The 21,682-nt window shown below is 37.8% G+C and overlaps 1 protein-coding gene across 4 annotated transcripts in view; it reads right to left on the minus strand.

The window, feature by feature from the left end:
• The window catches only part of RAG2 (recombination activating 2), a 486,146-nt gene that overhangs the window by 121,384 nt on the left and 343,080 nt on the right, over window positions 1–21,682 (minus strand). For 2 of the 4 annotated variants that reach the window (XR_011097264.1, XM_068684687.1), the window contains exon 1: window positions 2,177–2,385. The exons of the other annotated variants lie outside the window; for them this stretch is intronic. The gene's annotated coding sequence lies outside the window, so the exon portion shown is untranslated. Of the gene's footprint in view, window positions 1–2,176; window positions 2,386–21,682 lie in introns of those variants that run through there. 4 annotated transcript variants of the gene reach the window in all.

The raw sequence follows: 21,682 nt of genomic DNA on the forward strand, positions 1-21,682 counted from the left end.
AAACAGGAAATATGCATGAGAAACATTTTTCAGGACAGCATGACAAAAACACCTAGACAGACTGAGTGGCATATATTCCAAAAGAACATTAGCCATGTGATGCTCTATTGACTGAAGTCCTCCACTTCCCACTGTTGAGCACAGGATTTCCCCGCTAATAAAACCATCCTGCCAGTCACCTCTGCTTACCAGTGACTCAGCTCTTCACCAGAGGCATGCAGAGACCATCTGCAGAAGCTAGGCAGGGGCTGGGCTCTGTGCTCATTTGCAATCGTTCCTGTCTCCGGAGGCTACAAATGAATTGCCCATCAGTGATGGTTTTGATAGTAACCTAGGAACTAAACTTTAGTGACTGCATAGGGAATTCACATCACTCATTTCAGATGGGCAGACATGCAGATGTCAAAACACTGTTCTCTTATAACTGAATAGGGCTAGGTTTGAAATGGTGAAGGTCACTGATTCTCTAGATAAATTTATGTTGTCTGAGCATGCCAGTGATTCACACTGTTGCTACTAGTATTTACATCCTTGCATCAAGCAAAGACTAGAGTAATATTGATTTAGGTTACAAATCTCCTCAGCAAGTAAACAAATGCACTGTTTGTGAAAGGCAATTCATGAGAGAAAAAATTCCATTTAAAAGGCTTAGCCACAGTCACGCTGCTTCTCTTTTCAGGTCAGAATTAACATTTCTGATCTGTCAGTGCAGCAGGTTCATTCATTTTGGTGACTTCCAATCAAACTGTGCTCTTCCTTTGTCATTATCAGCCATCAGCCACAGCAACAAACTGTGTGATCAGAACTTAAGCTGTCAATTTGGTTATGATTCATGAGGCTCAGGGGAATCCAGCTTGCTCTTCTGCAATGATATCGATTCTGAAGTGCTGACAGTACTGAAGTTTGGTTATGTCAGTGCATTGCAGCATACACAATTTGGGTGGGAGACACAAGGAGTAGAGAGCACGGTAACAAGATGCCATAAGTATATTGAACTAATATTTATGGCCTTCATGCATCTACCTGCAATTCTGACCAAGGACACTACTGAGTCCTCAGTGAACTTCTTTTGAGCTTCTTCCACCCCGCACATAGGCTATGTGGAAATGAGCCAAATTGCCTGCCTGGGAGAGGGAGCGTGGAGAGTATTTTTGCCTCCCTCCAGCTGGTACAAGATTAAATCCAAGCTGAGACATCCTTTTTATCTTAGTGCTTAATTAGTTCTTGCCCCCTCAATTTTGAGGCATACCAAACATACTTAAAATAGAGGAAAGGATATATCTAAGTATACAGATTACTGAAATCTCCTAATTCAAGCAAAAGACGCTTATCGCATCAGTAATGTCTCCTTTTGATTATCCCAGCAGAACTATGCAACACACAGAAACAACTACCAAAGATAACAGTGAAAGAATCACTGAAGTAACATTAGTCTAGGCCTGAAGAATTAAACACTATTCTTTCCCTTGCATAGTCCTTAAGAGTTGTTTGAACTGCATAACTATACAAGAGTCCCAAGTGAGTGAGACAAGTGATTTAGCCATACAATAGAAAGTCATACAGCTGCATCAGCATGGCATAGTGCCCAAACCAACAAACATTGCTAGATAGCTAATAGCAATGCTCAAGGTCCCAAGCTAGTTTTGCCACCACACCAACATGACAACCTGCCTTCTTGAAGAAAAAAAGAGTATTCTATTTCGGTTATTCACTCATTCTCGTATACCGTCCACCAGCACCAATTCACTAGTTTAACAAAAGGACATGGCCTATAGCTTTCAGGTTCCACTTAGTCCTAGCCTAGTTTTACCAGTGTTGAAGGAATTCCCAGGTCTTCTGTTTCAGTAAAGCCAAAATGGAAGGATTTGATAGCTTTCTAGTCTTTCATGCACAGAAACATTTACATTTAAATAAGCATTTTCTGAAATGCATAAATAACTGTCCTCCAGATCAATCAATTATGATTGATTAGGAAATTAAATCAATTAGAACACATTTTCAGAACCTATAAGCTTTAAACCCAAGCATGACAAGTTGTAATTTTTACCAATAAGCCACAATAATCAGATTTCTGAATTTCTAGTACAGCTTCTATCGGCTTTCATTTTGATGAAAGAGACACTGTAAAAAATTAAATTACAACAGACAAAATTAGAGCTCGACCACAGATGCTCACAGAGGATGAGGAGGTCACAGCTTCTTCCTGTACAATTAGCATGATCACCACTCTGACATTCACAGTTCTTGCAGTAGCCAGCAGAAAGGACTACAAGCACCTTGAAGATACTGGTCTAAGTTTTCCTTCTGGGTAGATCCTCTAAGGATCTACTGCCAAGGGAGATAATGAGATAACAGCATCATAGCTGTGCCTCCCCCTTATTTCAAACTTCATCTTAACAAAGGAGAGGGCAGGCACTAGCTCAGCAGGTTTTATACCTGTTGTAATCATCTCCAATTAGAAGAAAGCAAATTTACACCACCTCAAATTATTGCTGCCACCTGGGAGAAGAAAGGACTAGCGAACGTGGTCTGGGAAGTTCAGTTACAGACACAACAGGAGTAAAAGAAACTTTGCACAACACCAAGTAATTGTAATAGGCATGTTCAGTAGCAAATCATTAAGAAGGTTTCCCTATGTACTCCTTTGGTACTGTTTTATGCAAACTTATTGCCTTACTTTCATACGACTACAGTAAGATAGTAATACCTGCAATAAGATTATTAATGTTAGTTGAACTTTCTGATGTTAGTCAGGGCTCCTGCCCCAAGATACCCTGTAGGAATGATCTTGTTCAGTTATGATTGTGGAGAATCAAATCCATTGCACATCTTTAGAAACAGGCATTTTCTACTGGTAAAGACACTAGAAACCTCCCCTAAGGAAATGAACTTGGAAAGAGCAATATATTAAGAGCTGAAGCCTGAAATTCTGTGAAACCTGTGTAACAGGATTTTTCATATTCCTCTAACAGTTCAGGTTTGGCCTTTTGCCAGAAGGACTGTCTATTACAAAAAAATCAACATAAAGCAAGCATTAAAGGATTAAGATCTGGCTAAAAGCTTGTAGCCTCAACATGTCTTAAAAGATGTAATTTTTCATGTTATCTAGCCTGGGTCTCACATCTTCGATTCTGCCACTATTAAAACAATCTGTTCTGACTTGTTACCAGGGTTATTGCATTCTGTTCAGCAGTAATAAATACAAAAAGCAAAACAAACCAAAACAACTACTGAAAATTTATAAAGTTTTCTAGAGAAATATTCACCCTGCTATATACACTATGAACGTGCATGTGTTTGATTTAATTTTGTTTTACCCATGTGATTACCCAGAGACACTAAAGAACTGGAAGAGACTTGTAGAGGTGAAGCTGAGGTGGAGCTGAAACCAACATTGAAACCATAAGTATTAATTTGGATTTGGCTGTATCTGAAGTGTACAACAGTGAAAAGCCATAACACAAGAATTGACCATGACCTTCAGAAGTAAAGACAAACTGCTACACTAGCCATACAACAGACACTGATAGCTTTACTAATTCATAGCTTTTGTGGATATGGTAACGTTCTTTGGGACTTTGCATCAACGCAGTCCCTCTGGTTAAAAACGATATTGTCATGCAGGTACATCTCATTTTAACATGCAGATTTTCAGAAACTGCCCTGCAAGAATACAGGTAGACATGTAATTAACAGCAGTCGCAAATAAATTGCAAATGCTTTTGTACAGCACATTAAATGCCACTGTGCTTTTTGAACTAAAAATGACTAATATGTCAATGCTTCTCGTGCTGTTACCTGCTTGCCATCAGTTATTTTGAGTAAGTTACATGAAATAGTTTTTAGTAATCATTACAGCACCTCAAAACCTATCAAGCAGCTATTACCTAAACCACAAAGTGACACTGAACTGAGATACTCAGAGGGGTACCTCATTTTGTCTAGTGGACCTTAGATACTGCTAGATTTTTTTTTTTTCTTCCAGTAGTAATTGTAGTATGGAAATAACCATAAAATCACCTCACCATTCAAGTAATCTGCTTTCAGAAATTTATTTGCAACATATTTTACTTATTGCCTAATTCCCCAAAGTGTTCAATAACTGCATATTAAGTAGGGAGACTCAGCTCTTACCATTCACCGACTTCTATGGAAACTGCAGATGCTCATTACATTGCATGATGAGGTTTTGCAATCAAAAAGTATGGAAAGAAGTTTGATGTGCTTTCTTGCCCTTCACGGCCTTGAAAGACCTCTTGACCTTCTAAGCATGACCTGCCTCCTCTCTGCCGGTTTCCAACCACACAACCAAGTTGGCAAGCAGAAGAGTTGAGAAGAGACTTAAGTAATGGAAATTTCTGGACACATCTTAACCTGACACTTCCATTATTAATGTTTATATTGTTATGCCAGAAATCAAATGAGTTGAGTTCATTGTGTTAGATACGTTTAAGCATACAAATGCCATGTCTGTCAGGTAAGGGTCTAATGGGAGCCATGGACTGCTAACCTCTGAAAAATATGTTTTGTTTTTAACAGAAGATCATGAAAACTGCAACTTATTTTTCCCAAATAGCTATGATAATTTTCAAAGAGAAGAGTTTGAAAGAAACTCTTGAACATACAAAATGTTCATTTATTGACTGCTCACACAACATTAAGCATTGAAATTCCTCATTTTAGGTGATTTCATAATTGGAAGAACAAACATTTGCTTGTTGTATATATATATTTATATATATTCAAATATTCCAAACTTTAAAATACAGCTAAGGGTAACTTCTACTTATTTCAAGAAGAATTTTTTTTTTTTTTTTTTTTTTTTTTTTTTTACAACAGGTGATACAGTAACAGCAGAATAGTATCGCATAGGAACAATCAAATTTTCAGGGTAACAATGTATGATGTGAATCCCTGCACTGAAAAAAAAAAAAGATTGATCATTTAGCTATGTGGAAAAAAATGCCAAGAGAAATTAATTGCTAGAATCTGAAAGTCAGGAGACTAATCCAATTAAACATGTAAATGTGGTACCTATGGTGTTCATTTGCAGTGTCCTTCAAGCTAATAATTAAATGATGAATTTTAAAACTAATCATTAAGAAAAGTATCAGCTGTTAGCCTAAAATTCAGAGTGCTTTTAAACTTGTGCTGCCACATTAATTCTTGACAAAGTCATCTCAGCTCCCAGCCCTCACCTGTTTCCAGCTTAGGGTACTGGAAGATGAAATCATGTTTTTCAGTCTGGAAATGTAGACAGCTAGAATTACTCTGAATGTGTATTGTCACAAATATATTCAAAATCCTGAACTTTTGACAACCTAGCCACATCAAGGGCATTGAATAGAAGACCCTTTACATGACAAAATAGCACTGTCCAGAGGGTTTTGACATCAGCTACCTCACCTGAGAAACTGCCATAACCAGGGAACAGCTGAACAATTCCTGTAGCTATTTCCAATTGCAACAGCCACCAACAGGAAAAATCATAATATGCATGTGGTAATGACTAGTTATGGTCTGCTGTTATTTTATGACCAGTTGATCTCATTTGACTTGTCAACTTATGTAAAGACCAGGTATCTTTCCCTGCAAATTAGTGTTAGTCTTAAAATCAGGAGTTTTATAAAGAATCTAAACACTTTAAACTTGGAGATAAAAACCCTGAAGATTTGAAAAATGTAATTCCTCAAAGGAAAAAGAAAAAGAACATTTCATGTCCTCACATGAATAAAAGATGGCCTATCACAGATTTTTTGTTTGTTTTTGTTTTGTGGTGATTTGTCATCAATACACTTGTAACCTTCAGATTATAATTATTTGCTTGAAAAAATCTGACATGTTTGTAGTGGTTTGGTAATAAATAACCAAATTTGACTGTTATTTTGGTCCAAGTGTTCTTATGTGTAATTACTGTTGTAATTGTCATAGTATTATTTTTAGCAAGTTTTTAAAAATTACCGGAATGTTCAGCACTGATATAGCAGTGTCCCCTTCCCTTCCTCTCTCCTCCCCACTTCACTACATTCTAGTTGTTCCATCTTAAGCACCTATGATTGCCAGTTGATTATTTAAGCAGTAGCTCTGCCTGATAGCCCTGGATGAATCCAACATACCAAACCGGATTTAACAGCTTTACATCAGCCTTATTTCATGGGAACCAATGAAGTGAAACTTAAACCTGCCCATCTGAAGTTGTTTTCCTCCAACAGCATTTTTATGGCCAAACACATCTATCATGTATACAAATTGGCAAGAAGAAAAGTCAATGAAACTCATGCAAACACCAGATACAAAGATGATCAAGCAACTTTTCTATGAGAGGTGAAAAGAACAGAAAACAAAACAAAAACAGAAAAACATCCTTTTATGATTTAGCCATGCCAAAGGGGTGACATTTGAATAAAATATTGCTTAAAATATTAACTCATGCATTACAAAGTGTATGAAAGACGTAATGTAGAATGAGTTGTTCTATCTTCTGGCATCAAGAATTTCTAGATGATCTGTTGATCATTTGTGAGTTATATCAGCTCATGTCTATAAGTTGTGTTGCAGTTAAATCCTGTTTACTGGATTTTCTTCCATATGCATGGTATCCTACTTCTAACATGAAAATCTGTCTGTCATTCACTTTTGTTTTTCAAAAATGCAAATATTGCTACACAGGAATATTGTTTATGTCCAGTATCATGGCTATTTTAGCTGTGTGTAGCTGCATGTAGGAAATGCATCTTGTACAAGTAAGTCTGAACCAGAGAGCAGTGATGGCATCTGAGAGTGCAGTGAGAGGAGTGATGTGTGAGAGTGAACCCAAAAGTCTCCACATCACATCCAAAAGTCTACATCCACAAAGCAGCTATTTTCCAGATGAGTACATATCTTACCTTGGAAACTGATAGTGTGAAATAGCCTTGTAAGTCATTATCATCATCAGCTATTGCTTGTGATTATAGGTAGTCCAGGTGATAACTATCCAGAATCAAGGTAGTTTGCAATGTTCTGATCACAGAAGTTTTTTCCTCCTGCATATTTATGCTCAACATTTCCATTTTTTTTTCCTTCATGGAAAGTGGAGTGTTTGACCCACATAATTATGATAAAATGCTAAATGAATACAATCAAACCAGAAGTGTGATTCGGCTTTCCAGGAGTCTAAAACTAAAACTTCAGCAAGGCCTCTGGCACCTACCATCATCACCCTCAAGACTGGAATATTCCTCGTGTTAATACATATTTTTGAATTGTAAAAATATTTAGGGAACCCCGTTACCTTTTCTGAAATATGCAATAAACATGCAAACTTGTCTTGCATACACTCTAGAATTCATATTTTCTGTAGTACATTTGTTGTATTGAGGAAACAGATATTTAGGGACTTTAGTCTTCTCACCCTGTCTGGGTGAGACATCCACCAAAACGAAACACCACCAAAAACATTTCTAAGGCTGCTCTCCCTCACACCATGTTCTCCTCTTACTAAAACTCCATTCTACAAAGTGTGCTCAAAACTCTTCTTCCTAAAAACTTTTTGCCAAGGAGTTTGTTCTGTGCTTTTATGCTCAACACCTCCACACTGATAGTTACCCTTTACTGTGCCTGAGTAGTGCTCCTGAGTGCTGCTGGACTGAACTTGTAAATTCCCTTCGCACAGTTTGGGAACATTTTTGGTGCTTATCAGAGGAAAAATATCATTTTCATAAACTGTTAGAATATCAGCAGCATTAACTTTTCTTCATGGTTTCATTTGCCTCAGGAAGACAATGTTGCCACAAAAATGACATCGTTTGAAGGACCGTTAGCTTCAAAGTGTCTTCCCAGGATGCCCCACCAAGAGATTACATTGAGCACCAAATGTGTGGTTACACATTCAATAGGTGTTTTGCAAGGTCGCTCATTTTCTTGCCTATGACTCCACTGAGAAATCTTGAAGAAAAAATATTAATTAGGGGGTGCAATAATTCAAATAGTACCTGGCAATACTTTCATTTTTCATAGGCACTACAGAATAAAATTTTGAATGCTTATTCAAGCAGAATCCAGTCACAAAATTCATCCATTTCTAGAAGGAATTGAAAATGTATCTGTGACTACATTCATATAGACTCTTCTTCGTAATCTATGTGGCATGTGGGCTAAAGCCCAGACCACTGCATTCCCCTTCTCAGCACATCTACAGCACCAGAATCAGGCAGCCTGCAGTTCAGTGCAGCATCTGACTCACTGTGGTAAGGCAGCTTCAGCTCAGGCTGCTTATAAGTATCACAAACCCTTACAGATAGTATCCTTGTAGTCATACTACAGCAACACTATCTGGGATGGGATAACAAGGTGGGACTTGCCAGATAGCAAAGCTTTTAAGAACTCATGCAAAGCAGAGTTTTTCTGGAGTATTCTAATGATACTAAAGCTGGCATCATTTGTGCATCAATGCTGGATGGAAACAGGAAATCTGGCTTTTTGTGCAGTATTCTACTACCTTATAAAACATTTTCTAACCATCTCCATAGTTTTCTCATTGAATTAACACCATAAGGATGCTTCTGATCTGTTCACGTCTATTTGCATAACTATTCACCATGGTTAGGAAAACTGCAGGTTAGCTAAGGCAGTTGGAGATCAGTTACAGGTATCCTGGTCTTCATGTCCTTTTTGCCAATTTCTCTAAATGACATAGTTGCTGTGATTACAGCCATTCTGCACAGAGCAGTTTAGCTGTTATAAAAACATCTCTTTAGTCAGATTCACAGCTTCCTTATCCGATTTATAAGTTCTGCAACCAAATCACACATTGCTTTCCTAGGACTTATGTGGTCCCAAATCCATACCGTGTCTGCAGTGCAGCAGTGTCTTTGGTGAGCTGTATTTTGCAATACAGCCATACTGGCAGATGTATTGCCTTACTCACCAACACAAGACTATACCAACTCAAAATTAAGAGAAACCGGTAATACTACTCCCCACTCCAAATTTCTGAAAAGCCAGAGGCAAACATCATGCAGAGTTGACTGTTTTACATGCTGAATGGTTTAAGAATCTTATAGCAGTCTTCCAGTACTTAACAGGGGCCTACAAGAAAGCTGGAGAGGGACTTTTTACAAGGTCAATGGGTAATGGCCTTAAGCTGAAAGAGGGTAGATTTAGATTAAAGGAAGAAATTCTTCACCAGGACAGTCATGAAGCACTAGAACAGTTTACCCAGAGAAGTTGTTGATGCCTGGAGGTGTTCAATACCAGGATGGAAGGGGCTTTGGGTAACCTGGTCCAGTGGGTGGCATCCCTGCTCATGGCTGGGGGTATGGAACTACATGATTTTTAAGGTCCCTTCCCACCCAAACCACTCTATGATTCTGCATAATTTCATAAGGTGCAGTATGCATCAAAAGATTCACCACTTGTTTCAGCCTTTCAGTTCCCCTGTTCACCTACTGACTCAACGGTGATCCCTTGTGTTATGAGGGAATGGTGAGTGACTGATGCTGATCTTCCCATGCCCTGTGCAGCTCCCTGATGGACAGGTGTTACCTTTGTTCTTTTTTGTCCACCTGCTGTTTGACACTGTTTGCTTGTAAGAATTTTCTTCCTGACTTATTTCCTTGTTTGAAATTCAACCCTCAGATTCGTTCTTCCTTTAATTTGAAAATAAAGCTAGTTTCCTTTCCTGAACTTTCCAATATAAACAATTACACCTGCTACTTAGGAAAATTGAATTTTTTTGGGGGAATGGGCACAAATATTTTCCACAACACATTAGCTGGTGACTTGTATACCTTGAAAAATACTTGGATAAGTTTTAGTGTGATGAGAAAGGAGGCAGACTAACAGTGCTGAGATTTATACCCAGCTCTTGTTCTGTCACCTGAAACAATTTTTAGCCTCTATCCCTCATTTTATACCTATAGCTATCTATTTCATTGATTATCACAGGTTTTAATTAATTCCATTTGTAAACAACTAGGTGGTGATTTAGTGAGATGTGTTCAGCAAATTAAAGAACTATTAAGAAAGCTTATCTGAAAGCTCTGGGCTAGGTTTCAGGCTTGCCTCATTTTCAAGTTGCTGCAAACAAGAAAACAAGTAATTCCTCAGAGAAGTACAAGCTCCCAAATAGTCATTATGAATATATTCCTAGGGGCCTTGTTTGTTTTGGGCAGAATGGTACATCAAGATTTCCTATGTAGTAAAACTTACCATTGGAAAGAATAGAAATCATGATCTGAGCGAGGCTGAGACATCCAAAACTGCTTTGTAATGTATGAATTTCTACAGTCACGTCCTCCTGGGCCCAGGGCACCAGCATCAAGCAGCAGAACACAGCCTGCTTTCAGTTTGCCCCATCGCCTTCCAGTGCAGACCTAGCCTAGACACCAAGTGTCCCCTAGCCTTTCAGCAGAGAAATCACTTGCTTTGATCCATCACCTTAACCGGTGGAAGAACCAAAAAGCCAAAAGTGGGGCCACAGCCGGATTTGATTAAGCTTTACCTCAGCACATCCTATAGTCAACAGTTCCTGCTTCTTTTACCCTGTTCTTAGACAACAGAGATTTTCAGAGGCAGAAGAGTACCCGTAGAGTACCAAAGATTAAAATGTATGTTCAAGGTGATGGAAAAATACTTATTGGTTACTATTTTTCCACAGCAAGACTACATTCAAGTGACCCGATCTTATTGTCAAGAATGAATGGCAGAACTTCAGACTGGGTTTAAAAATATTTTTCTGTAGTATGCAGAAATAAACTCCAACAGGTAAAAATTTATTTAGCATTTCTTGAAATAAATAAATAAAAAAAAACACTGAGCAGCTGAAAAAAACATACTACACATATTCTGCTTGAAATGGATTCTTCTATAGTCAGGAAGTGACACTTCAGAAAAACTTCTGAAGTCACATTTAAGCACAGAGAAGAGTGGCAAATTATTGCAAGTATAGAAAAAACACCTCCTAGAAGTCGTAATGGGACAGGAACCAGGCAGGAAGAATAAGGCAGAGCTCACTAGCAGGTAATGTTTCTATGCAAATTTACTAAGCTGAGCAAATTGTGTCTTAAATAATCATTCTGGTGGGGAAGCAAGCCCACTAAATTTTTTAGTAGAGCAAATTGCCTTAGGATTTTAATTAAACTGAAAATCACTGAAAAGAACCATTAAAAAAAATACATCTTTGATGATCCCACTGGATATTTTAAGAATATCCCCACAGTTCAGCTAAACTGTAAATAAAGTCCTGCTAAAGTCTTTGCAACAGAACTGTAGATTAAGTTAGGGTGGCATTAATGAACTGCTAAAAAGCTACTCAATGTTAATTTGAAGTTTAAGAATACACATTTGTAGCTCACCACAGCAGCTGGAGAGGCAGGAGATGACAACCCAGGGCCCCACAGCAGCCCAAATCTGTCCCCTTCTCTCCCTCCTCAGGTGGTACTACCAGGCTTGGCCCAAGCCAAACCTTACCCCAGCTTTCATCGGCATCTCACCTGCTTGTGCCTTGGTCCCTTCTGCATGGTGCCACCATTGCTGCTGCCTGGCTGCTGGCAGCACTGCTTTTCTTCTTCTCATTATTATTTTTTATTTTTATTTTTTAATTTTTATTTTAAGCAGCCTCTGCTTGTCACGTTCTGTTGTTCTGAGTCTGAAGTTCACCTCTCCTGTGCTTCTTAGGGCCAAATTCTGGACCAGAGCAAAACCTAGTCAGGGCCTGCTGGGTCTAGCACAGTGATCACGATTCCAGCTCATGATTTAACAAACTCAGGGTGCTTACTGGAAGCTTAATGCTGCATTTGTCCCATTTCTTCACTTGTACACCCAAATCAATACAGGTACAGAAACTTTGTAGTGTTTCTGTTGCTAAACTAAACATGTTTCCATTTCTGTATTTATATTTCCAGGGTTTGTTGAATTGTTTAATGTTCCAGATGGTCTGGGCCATGTTTACATCTTTGATTTTCTGGACACATTTGCTTCATCAAAAGTGTGTAAAAAATAAAAATAAATAAGTACAGTCTTTGATGACTGACATTTCTTTATGTGATTGCAGAGTTAGCTGTCTCTGGGTATCTTCTGTACCCATGAAGGGGCTCAGTCACAGCTCAGAGGATGTCAGGGAGATCACCTGTCAGAAATATTTGGATGCTCAGTTAAGGATGGAATGAGATGACTGATTTTCCATGATGTGCATTTCCATGAAGGCATACATTCTCTCAAGGGTGTTCCAAGTGTAGCATCCAGACATGGAGGTGCCTAATACTTCTGAAACTCGAAAATTTTTAAATGCATTGCTCCTCTGTTGTTTATTCAAGTCTGCCTTATCTGGCTAAGGAAGTTGGTTGCAGCAGTGAAACGTCTGCTAAGCCGCAGTAACACCTCTGCTCTGGTTACAGATTTCAAACACAAGTAAATAAATATTAATTGTAATTTGTTTTGCCTCCCTGTGCTTTGTAAAGTACACGCACACAAAGATTAATTCCGTTAAACCGAACAGGCAGGAATCTGGCTCCCACAAGTGCCAAATCCAAACTCCTTGACTGTGTGTCAAAAGAATATGCTTGGCTTTCAGACATCTCTCAATTAAAGAGCCTGTGCACTGAAGGAAATGTCAGCTGGCAGCGTCTGTTCCCTACCCAGATAAATGCAAAGCGGTGCCTCCCTTAGCCCTGGCAAGGCAGGCACTTTGGGCACCTCGGTGCACCAGCTCTGGCAGTTTGTGTCCTTAAGGTGGCAGCAACTAACAAAAAAGCCCTTTTTTAAAAATTTATTTTTATTTTTATTTATTTGGGGGGGCAGGTAGTAGGGGACACACTAGAGAGGGAGCCTTAAAATTGGAAAGAAGGAGAGAACTAATTCATCAGAGCTCCTTCTTTAATCTTCCATTTTCTGCTCAGCAGAATCATATTCATAGCCAGATTATTCATTATTAAGAGCTTATTTCAGATCAAACCCTGTATGTCAGTAGATTAGGACACTGAGGAAGATTAGCTTCTCACTGTAGGTGGTGGGAGTAAGTTCTTTATCTTATCATTAGCATGGACTTTCATGGTTTTTGATCATAATTATTAATTCTGCCAGCAGACTTTCACACAAGGATTAAAATGCAGATAGGTGTCATTTAAATAGCATAATCAAGCTGAAAGTGAGGTTTTGTGGCAGGCAAATCCTCAGTTTTACGACAGCCAATTTCATTTTTTGGGACTTTTAAGACCTTTTTGTTGTTTAAAAAATGGGTTTGTTTACTTTACTGTGCTTGTAATAGAATTTTATTAGCTATTTTTCTCCCTGAAGAAAAATATTGTTAGTATTCAGGTGAACTTTTACTCTGATTAGTATAAATGGCATGTAAAATTCTTAAGGAATGTTTCTGCACATCCTTTCATTGTTGTAAGTGGAAGCCAAGCATATAGATGAAGAATTACTGAATGAATTTAAATTAGGTATCTACCCCCCCTTCTCTCTTTCTCTCTCTTTTTTTTTTTTTTTTTTTTTTTTTTTTTAATTTTCTGATGTTTTGGGGCTTTATTTCTTCCATGAATGTGGATTTGTGACATGACTCTGAATATATAAGAATCCAAGACCTTGTCCTACTGCCAAGGTGAACATTCTTAGAACATTAGGAAATTTAAGGTTGTCACATTTCTGAATATTATGAACAAAGCAGGAAAAAAAAAAAAGAGTAGACAATACTTCATCAACAAAAGCCTTTTAGTTAGATATGAAATCAAAATTCCATCAAAATAGGGGTCTGTGTTATTTGCTAAGGTGTACGAATGTTTGTTTGCATAATGAAACCAAATGATAATATTGTGTATCATTACCGTGTGTTCATAGAACTCTTATTCTGCAAAATGTAACATGCAGGAGGATGAGGAACAGACACAACACTGCAAAGAATATATAGCAGCAGCTCACACACACAACTGCAGTGAAGGTGGTTATTTGGCAGCTGCTTCTGTTCTAAATTTAATCACATAGCTGATATGATGAACCACTTACAACACAGGTAGTGATTACTCTCTTACCTGGAGATTTATTTTCTATCTTTTTTTGAAGCTTATATCTTACATTTCACCTTACATTGCATGCTCTCTGGGGAATATTTTGCTTTTTGTCACATTTTCATATGGCATCTACTCTGACGGGTCAGGCTCTTTTGAATAGCCCTGCAATTAACTGTAGAGATGTGTATTTAAGCTGCACATAAGAGGAGGCAGAGCTGAATGTTTGGTCCCCTGCCTCTACTTATGCAAGGGCTTTGAAGGTGGCAGTGTTTTGGATCCTGAGAAACAATGGTACTGAATAAATGCTGCTACAGAAGGAAAGAAATCAGTGGAGACATTTTAAAATGGGTAAACACTTAAAAATATATGCAAATAGTCTGTCCAGTGTTATACAGAAATCTGGTAGTATACAGAAGGCCCAGAGTCCTCCCAGACACTTATCTCTAACATCAAAATGAGAACTGTCTAGGTAATTAGGAGGTTCCTATGCATTTTTGCATACTTGCCTATCTTTTCAGTGTGTATACCATTTTTTCAATGGTTATAAGAGCTTCTTTCCAAGTCTGTTTGTACATTTAAACATACAGCAATGCTCACACTACATCCTCCTTCTTGCTCCACAGTTCCTGAAAGCCATTGTTTAGTATTTTTTTTTCTAACATAAAGAATACTGCCTTAGGCAAACAGCACGTGCAGGGCTCATAGAGCCATAAGGGAACACCTGACATGTTTTTCTCCTGTCATCTGAGAACATGCTGCCTGGCAGGTGCATGCAGACTAGGCAAAGCTTGTACCAGAAAACAAAACAAAACAAAGAAAAAAAAAACCACCAACACACAACAAAACCATGACTGAAGCTTACTGAAGAATGAAGAATTTTATATTTGGAGAATTTAATGGAGAAGTTTATATTTGTTAAGATGTATCCCTAGTGAGTATATATATATATATATATATATATATATATTATTATTATTTTTGTGGCAGCAAATGCACTAAAAATAAAAATAAATTCACCATAGCTAGAATGGTGTAAGGGTTTGGAGCCCACTCATATACTTCTTTTCATGTAATTTCAACTATTAAAATTTGCATCATGCTTTAATACATTCCTATCTGAAGCACGTTGTCATTATAAACAGAAAGTGCAACAGGGATTAAAACATGTTGAAAACAAAAAATTAATCTTGATCATTTTTGTCTGTTAGCTTAGAATTAATTGAAAATCAGTGCAATTATTTCTTTGTCTGTTTTCAAGAGCAAAAGAATCTGAGATTTTTCTTCTGTGACAAGGCAGCAGCAAATCAATTCTGATCAGTAGATTTACCTGCTTGCTCAGGAGGGTGTCATAAACCCTCATGATTTAAGAGCACTGGCTGCTGTTGTGCATGTGTGAGAAATCCAGCTTTATCTCCAAGGTCTGTTACGCTGACGAATTTTCTGTTTTGTTCACTCATCCCAAGGTTCAGGTCGTATCTCATCCCTCTGTTAACAATATGATTTTATGGTGCCAAATCTAAGATGAATTAAAACTTGCTTGCACTCATTGGGGCCAAATTCTGCTGCCATTTATATCTGAATTCAGAATGATTTTTTGGAAGTTTTCCATATCTGGCAACAAAAGTGTAATTTCTTCAAAGGGAGCATATACTGACTGGAGACCAAGGGAAACCACTGGGAAGTTAGACCCTTATGATGTGAAACCCTACCCCAGCTCTGCAGCATGTCCTTAAAACAAAACAAAACAAAACAAAACAACAAACATGCACAGGAGACCTTGGTCCACCCTTGTATCTATGCTGTTGTCTGAGAAGAATAACACTCTGTGAAGCTGACAGGACTGCTTTTAACCTTGCTCAGTGAAGGTTCAGGAAAAGATTGCTTGACACACTTGGGGAAGGAAAATTCAATGCCATATGTGGTGATCAGGAGAAGGTGTGGAAATAAGAGCGGGGTAAGACACAAAGCTATTAGCCTTGATAGAAATGGGGGGGAGTGAAGCAAGGAGGAGGAATAATGGGGGAACACTGGGAGAAGGGGGAACTGAGAAAGTTGAGAAGTTGGAATTTAATAGGAGAGAAAAAAAAAAGCAGAGAAAATATTGAGACTGTGATATTTGACTGAAGATGATCTTGAAAGAGGCTTTCAGCAGAGACAATGTAGAAAGCAAGACCAGACAAAGAGAAGGACGTGGTTGTCATAACGATAATATATAGTCATTTAGAGTACACTTGATTTTGAAAGGTTTATTTATTTATTTTTTTAAAATGCTTCCCTTGGGCTGGAGTGTGTCCTCAAGATATTTTCAGAGCTTTCCATCTGTTTACCAAACAATTTTCACTTGAAACTTTAAAGTAGAAGATAATTAGCATTAGTGTTATTATGTGTGTGCTCTGTCTGCCCCCTTTCCGTAAGCAGTGAGTAAGCTATTGCAGGGAAGGAGCCTTGGCTGAGATTACAGACTGTGAACATATGCATACAGATGAGCAAACACATACAATTACTTAAATATACACACAGGGAAATCGTATATACACGCTAACATACTCTCATGTATTCCTTGGTTTATAAGGAAATGGGTACAGTATGAACACATGAAGAGAAAGTGATGAGTTATGTCCCTGGGCTCTGTGATAGTGGGAGTATTGGTTTGGAGGGGAAAAAGTGGCTGGCTTTAAACAGCTTTTACAGTTTAGCTGAGTTTGTTAAGTTCCCCTGTGAATGTACAGTAGCCCAAAGAGATATTTCAGCTACAAAGAAGTTTGCTGGATACAATGAATGAGATTTCTTGTTTGCCAGATAACTTTACTATCCAAGGATTATTTTGTGCTGGGGCAACTTGGTTGGTTGGTTAGTCTAGGTTTTTGACATAAGTCCTATGGAAAATAGGTAGAATAGAAGCCAGACCTCTGTGTAGGGACTCCTGTTGACTTCACTGACATTTCAGAGGACAAATTTTGGGCTAGTAGCCAAGCAAGGTTTGTTTGCACATCCAATATGCTTTTGTCATTTGTTCCTTAATTAACTTCTCTCCATGGTTATATGATTTCTGACTGTCTCTGAGCAGTTTAGATTATAATGAAGGCTTATCAAAAATAGAAACAAAACAAAATAAACAAAAAAAGAACCATTTATTGGAGCACAATGCAAAAAAAAATATATAAAATAATAGCCTTTGAAGAGAAGGAAGCTGCATTGACAACAGATGGATGAATACATAGACAATATGAAATAGATCTCAATTTTCTTTCACCTGGGGGTATAATCATGTAATCTGGGGAACTAAGGCCAAGAGATCTGTCTGTAAGAACCAGTGTTCCAGTAAATTGGAGCCTTGGTGCTACTTGTTGCTGCTGTGACAGAGAAATGGATGAGAGTGTCATGAAGAAGAAAGAGACCTTAACCTGAAGAGACATGGTATAAACCAAACAACCCCCCTTAAAATCATAGCTGAAGGAAAAAAATGAATTTAAAGTCAAATAATGAATAGTTCAGGTGTGGGTGTGCTGTCAGTATGCGCACAGTCAGAAATGCCAGGTTCTTAGTTTTTGGTTCTATTTTATCATACATCATATGAAGAAGATGTTGGAGAAGGGCTCTTGTAGAGGTCCATAGGGTCCAAAAAATTTCTGTGCAGTGGCTCTTCTGATGCAAGAATTTGCGAACGTGGTATGGTACTTTAAGGACACAGAGTAAATAAAAGTGTATATTTGGAGCATTAACTATTTTTCTTGCAAGATGTTGTGGGTGCTGAATTTTTACATAGGTTCAAAACCTGGATTAATAGTTTCATTGAAGGGAAAACCTGTAACAACAGCTAAATATAGAAAAGGGTAGGTAAAGAAGTTCTAAGTGTATCTTGTTGAAGTCTGACAAAATGCTCTGGGGAAGTACTGAATTATCTTTGTCCCTGCACTCTTCTACATGTACATTTGCAGCTGGCTGCTTTTGGAGACCTCCATGTTACTGGCTTGTATGCAACTGTGGATATGGCCATTCTGTTGTAACAGGGTTGAACCTTCCACTCTTCATGTGGAAAGGCAAACACACACAGGTTTTTGAGTCATTTTAAACTTGTTCAAGAAATTAATAAGAAATTAAACTCCCTATTTCTCAATGGCTGCTGTGGAAGTTAGGAGTTGTTTATCAGCCATTGAACCAAAGGATCTGAAAGTTTTCAGTTTCATTAACAATGACTGTCAATATTGCCACCAGTGTTCAGACAGTGTTCTGTAAGGATTTATACACCATGTAAAAAGTCAGAATACAGCAAACCAAAGAGAAAAACTCACAACCCCAAAACAGAACTCCAGTGAAGTAAGAGAGATTTCTATATGGTAGCTGAGATGCAAGAAAAAAAAAAAATCACAAAAAATCAAATAGTACTTTTGCCCTCATTGCTCTCCTCAAAAACTTTGAAGCTGCCCATGAATGGGTAGGAATCAAAATGGTAGCAATTACGTTAATTTCATTACTAAAGGATCAAGGTCACAACAACAGCAATTACCTGCAATTTCCCATTCCTGCAATTATATTATTATGAAAATGAACACTTACTAACTACAGTAAAGCTTTCAGGGGCACTAAAGTGAATTCTTTTTCATTTCAGCATGTTTGCTAATTGTGTCAGGACTTTAGTGTAATATGATTACTATTGCTTTGGTCTCATCAGAACGAGAAATAGTAGATTGTTAGTGCCTGATTCTTATAGGCCTCATCTATACATAAATTTCATACCAGTATTTAGATTAGAAACACTGTATTTTACTGAAATATTTATATCACTATAAATCCTAGTACAATAAACCTTGTGGGAGTGAACCGTATTAGCATAGGTGTTTTTGTTCTGTTATAATTGGGTCCAAAATAAGCAGTTGTGCAGTTCTGTGACACCATGTTATAAGATGCAGAAAAATGTCCCATTTCTGATCCACCTGTGTTGGTGGAAGAAATTACCATGTCTGGCTGCTAGTCACTGGAATTGACCAGCAAAATAATATTCATGAGCATTCCCTAAACTACTTCAGGCAACATCAGCCAGTGTACAAGAATTTGCCAGCAGTGGCTTGCCTGAATTTGCCTGGGACGAGTCAGGGGTGCCCACACAGGCTGCTCGGCTGCCTGCCCAGTTTGGGTGAGACCTTCAGCATAGGGGCGCTCACAAGCTGCTGGAAATGGCTGCCTCTTTCTTTGGCAAGGATGAATTTGTCAGTGCATGTCCACAGCTGTGTGGCATTCTAGTGGAAATAAGGCTTTACCCAGACCGGTTTTATGCTGACGGACACACAGATTCAGCTGAATCTCCTGCTGCGGACAGCCATGGTCTAGAAACCTATTCAAAATATTTTCCAGCCTCATCTTACAACAAAATACTTCTGTTGCTGTGATAGTGGTAGAATTAGGCTATTCCAGAATTTTAGTCTTCTAATGGCTAGAAATCTTCTTGCTTCCAGCCTAAATTCAGTCATGGCCTGTTTGTAACTCCTTGGCTGTTTACACCCTTTAGCTGTGGCTCTCTCCTCACATTGACATTTATGTCTGAGTTACCTGTAGAAAGCAGTCATGTCTCCTCTTAATTTTTGTTTTACCTGAGCCTAACAAGTCAGACTCATAAGCTCTGTTCTCCAGCCATCTCCTCCTACTCCTCCCTGAATTGCTTCAGGTTGAGCTCATTTTACTTCAACATCAGTATCCAGAACTGCATGTAATAAACAAGACTTTTCTTAGTGCCTTTACTACACAAATTTTCCATGCTCATACTAGAAATAAACAAAGCATTCTTTTTCACTTTTGCCTTTACTAAGCCTGAATCATTTTAGTGTCTCATTGTTACCCAGTTATCTATAGATAACTCATTTCTATCATGTAGCAGAAACTCTTTTTGCTCCTACACGCATGACTTTGTACTCTGTCCTTTTATCTCATGCTTTGGTCCCATCGGTCTTTCAGCTCTTTTGCAATATTCCATATTTTTCCTGTACTGACATTATCTCCCAAACAGTGCTGGCAGTGAATTTCATTAGTACTTTTTTTTTTTTTTTTTTTTTTTTTGCCAATATCATTAATGAAAATATTCTTTTAAAATTGTGTTGGGATTTATATCTGTCCATTCTCTCCAGGATCACTTGTTATCTCTTCATTAGCAAGTTCTTAGGATTCTTGGGGAACCATGATTTTTAGCTAATATAGTTCAGCAGCCTACCAATGATGTCCAATGAGTGGATTTCCTATAGAGCACTTTTTAAAGAGAAAATATATTTATCTTTACACAAAGAGGTTGTAGTAGAGAAGACAACAATAAAACAACAATGGGAGAAACTACCTGATTTTATAGCTACTGAAAGAGGAGTAATTGGAGCTTCTGCTGGGTGAAAAATGTCAAAGGTATTCTGGTGAGGTGAGGGCTTCTGATGGTCATTGACAGAGGCTGAAGCTACTAAATATGGATTTAAAAGCAGCCAACCTGGAGTCAATAGGAAGAGAGTAAAGGTGGGTGAGCTGCTTATTTGGGGAGAAGGGGAGGGGAAAGAGGGAGCAGAAGGAAAACCAAATAATGTGATCAGGATTGTTAGAAGGTATCTGCTGAGCAGCCCTGTGCCTGACCAGTGCAGTTCAGGCAGGCCAATAAGTCCATGGAGGGACCATGCAGTATGTGTTTGGCTCAATTCTGCAGTTAGGGTTTGTCAAAAATGGTCTCCTGTTGTGTTCTCACTTTCAGGATGCTCTTGTGATAGAGGAAGCAAAAATGCCTCTGTGTTCCTTCTGAACACTTACGGATCAGAACCCTAAGTTGTCTGATGGATTTTCATTCCCACATTCACCGGTAATGAGACATTTCATCCTTCATTGTACTACCAACGTGTAAAATATTTCTCTGGAACTTGGAGCTTTTATAAAAATACAGAGTTATGGAATATTTTCTGGGTATTTCATTCCCAACTCATTTTATTTTATTTTATTTTATTTTATTTTATTTTATTTTATTTTATTTTATTATTTTATTTTATTTTATTTTATTTTATTTTATTTTATTTTATTTTATTTTATTTTATTTTATTTTATTTTATTTTAATGTATTATTTATTCTAATGTATTATTGTGAGTGTAATTCTGGTGGGTAGTGGTAATTTTACAGCCCTGAAAACACAGGCAATAATTTATGTAAAGTTACCATTGTTACCACTGTATCAGCATTGGGCTAGGTGTTTTGATCTTTTAATGTTTAAGCAAAATCCATAGTATTAATTAACGCAAACTATAAGGGTGATAGATATTGTAGGGTAGGACCAAGAAATGGAACTGAATTGCATCAGATAGCAAAGATCATTGAATAGTGTGCCCTCTGATTATAGTGTCACTAAACACATAAGTTGGATTCAAGCCCAGATAATTTGTGTGTTACCTTTGATGCTTAATGACTTCTAAATGTCAAGTTGCAGCTTTTTGGTACATATTAGCCAAGTGCATACATTATTTTTTTTCCCTAAATATTTATTCCACTAGTTATTTCACATCAGTAGTTATTTTCTTCTTAGAAGAGAAGTGGAAAACCTGGGAATTGTGGTGTAGCTTTTAATTAACATGGCAACACAGCGTTAGAGAACTCCTCAGTGACAGAGTTAGTGACAGAGTTAGCCATAAGAAACAGTTTAGAAAAATTTGAAACTGCCCACAATTGCAGTATTTACCAATTC

This window comes from Anas acuta, chromosome 5, assembly GCF_963932015.1.
Source record: "Anas acuta chromosome 5, bAnaAcu1.1, whole genome shotgun sequence".
In the NCBI taxonomy this organism is placed as follows: domain Eukaryota; kingdom Metazoa; phylum Chordata; class Aves; order Anseriformes; family Anatidae; genus Anas; species Anas acuta.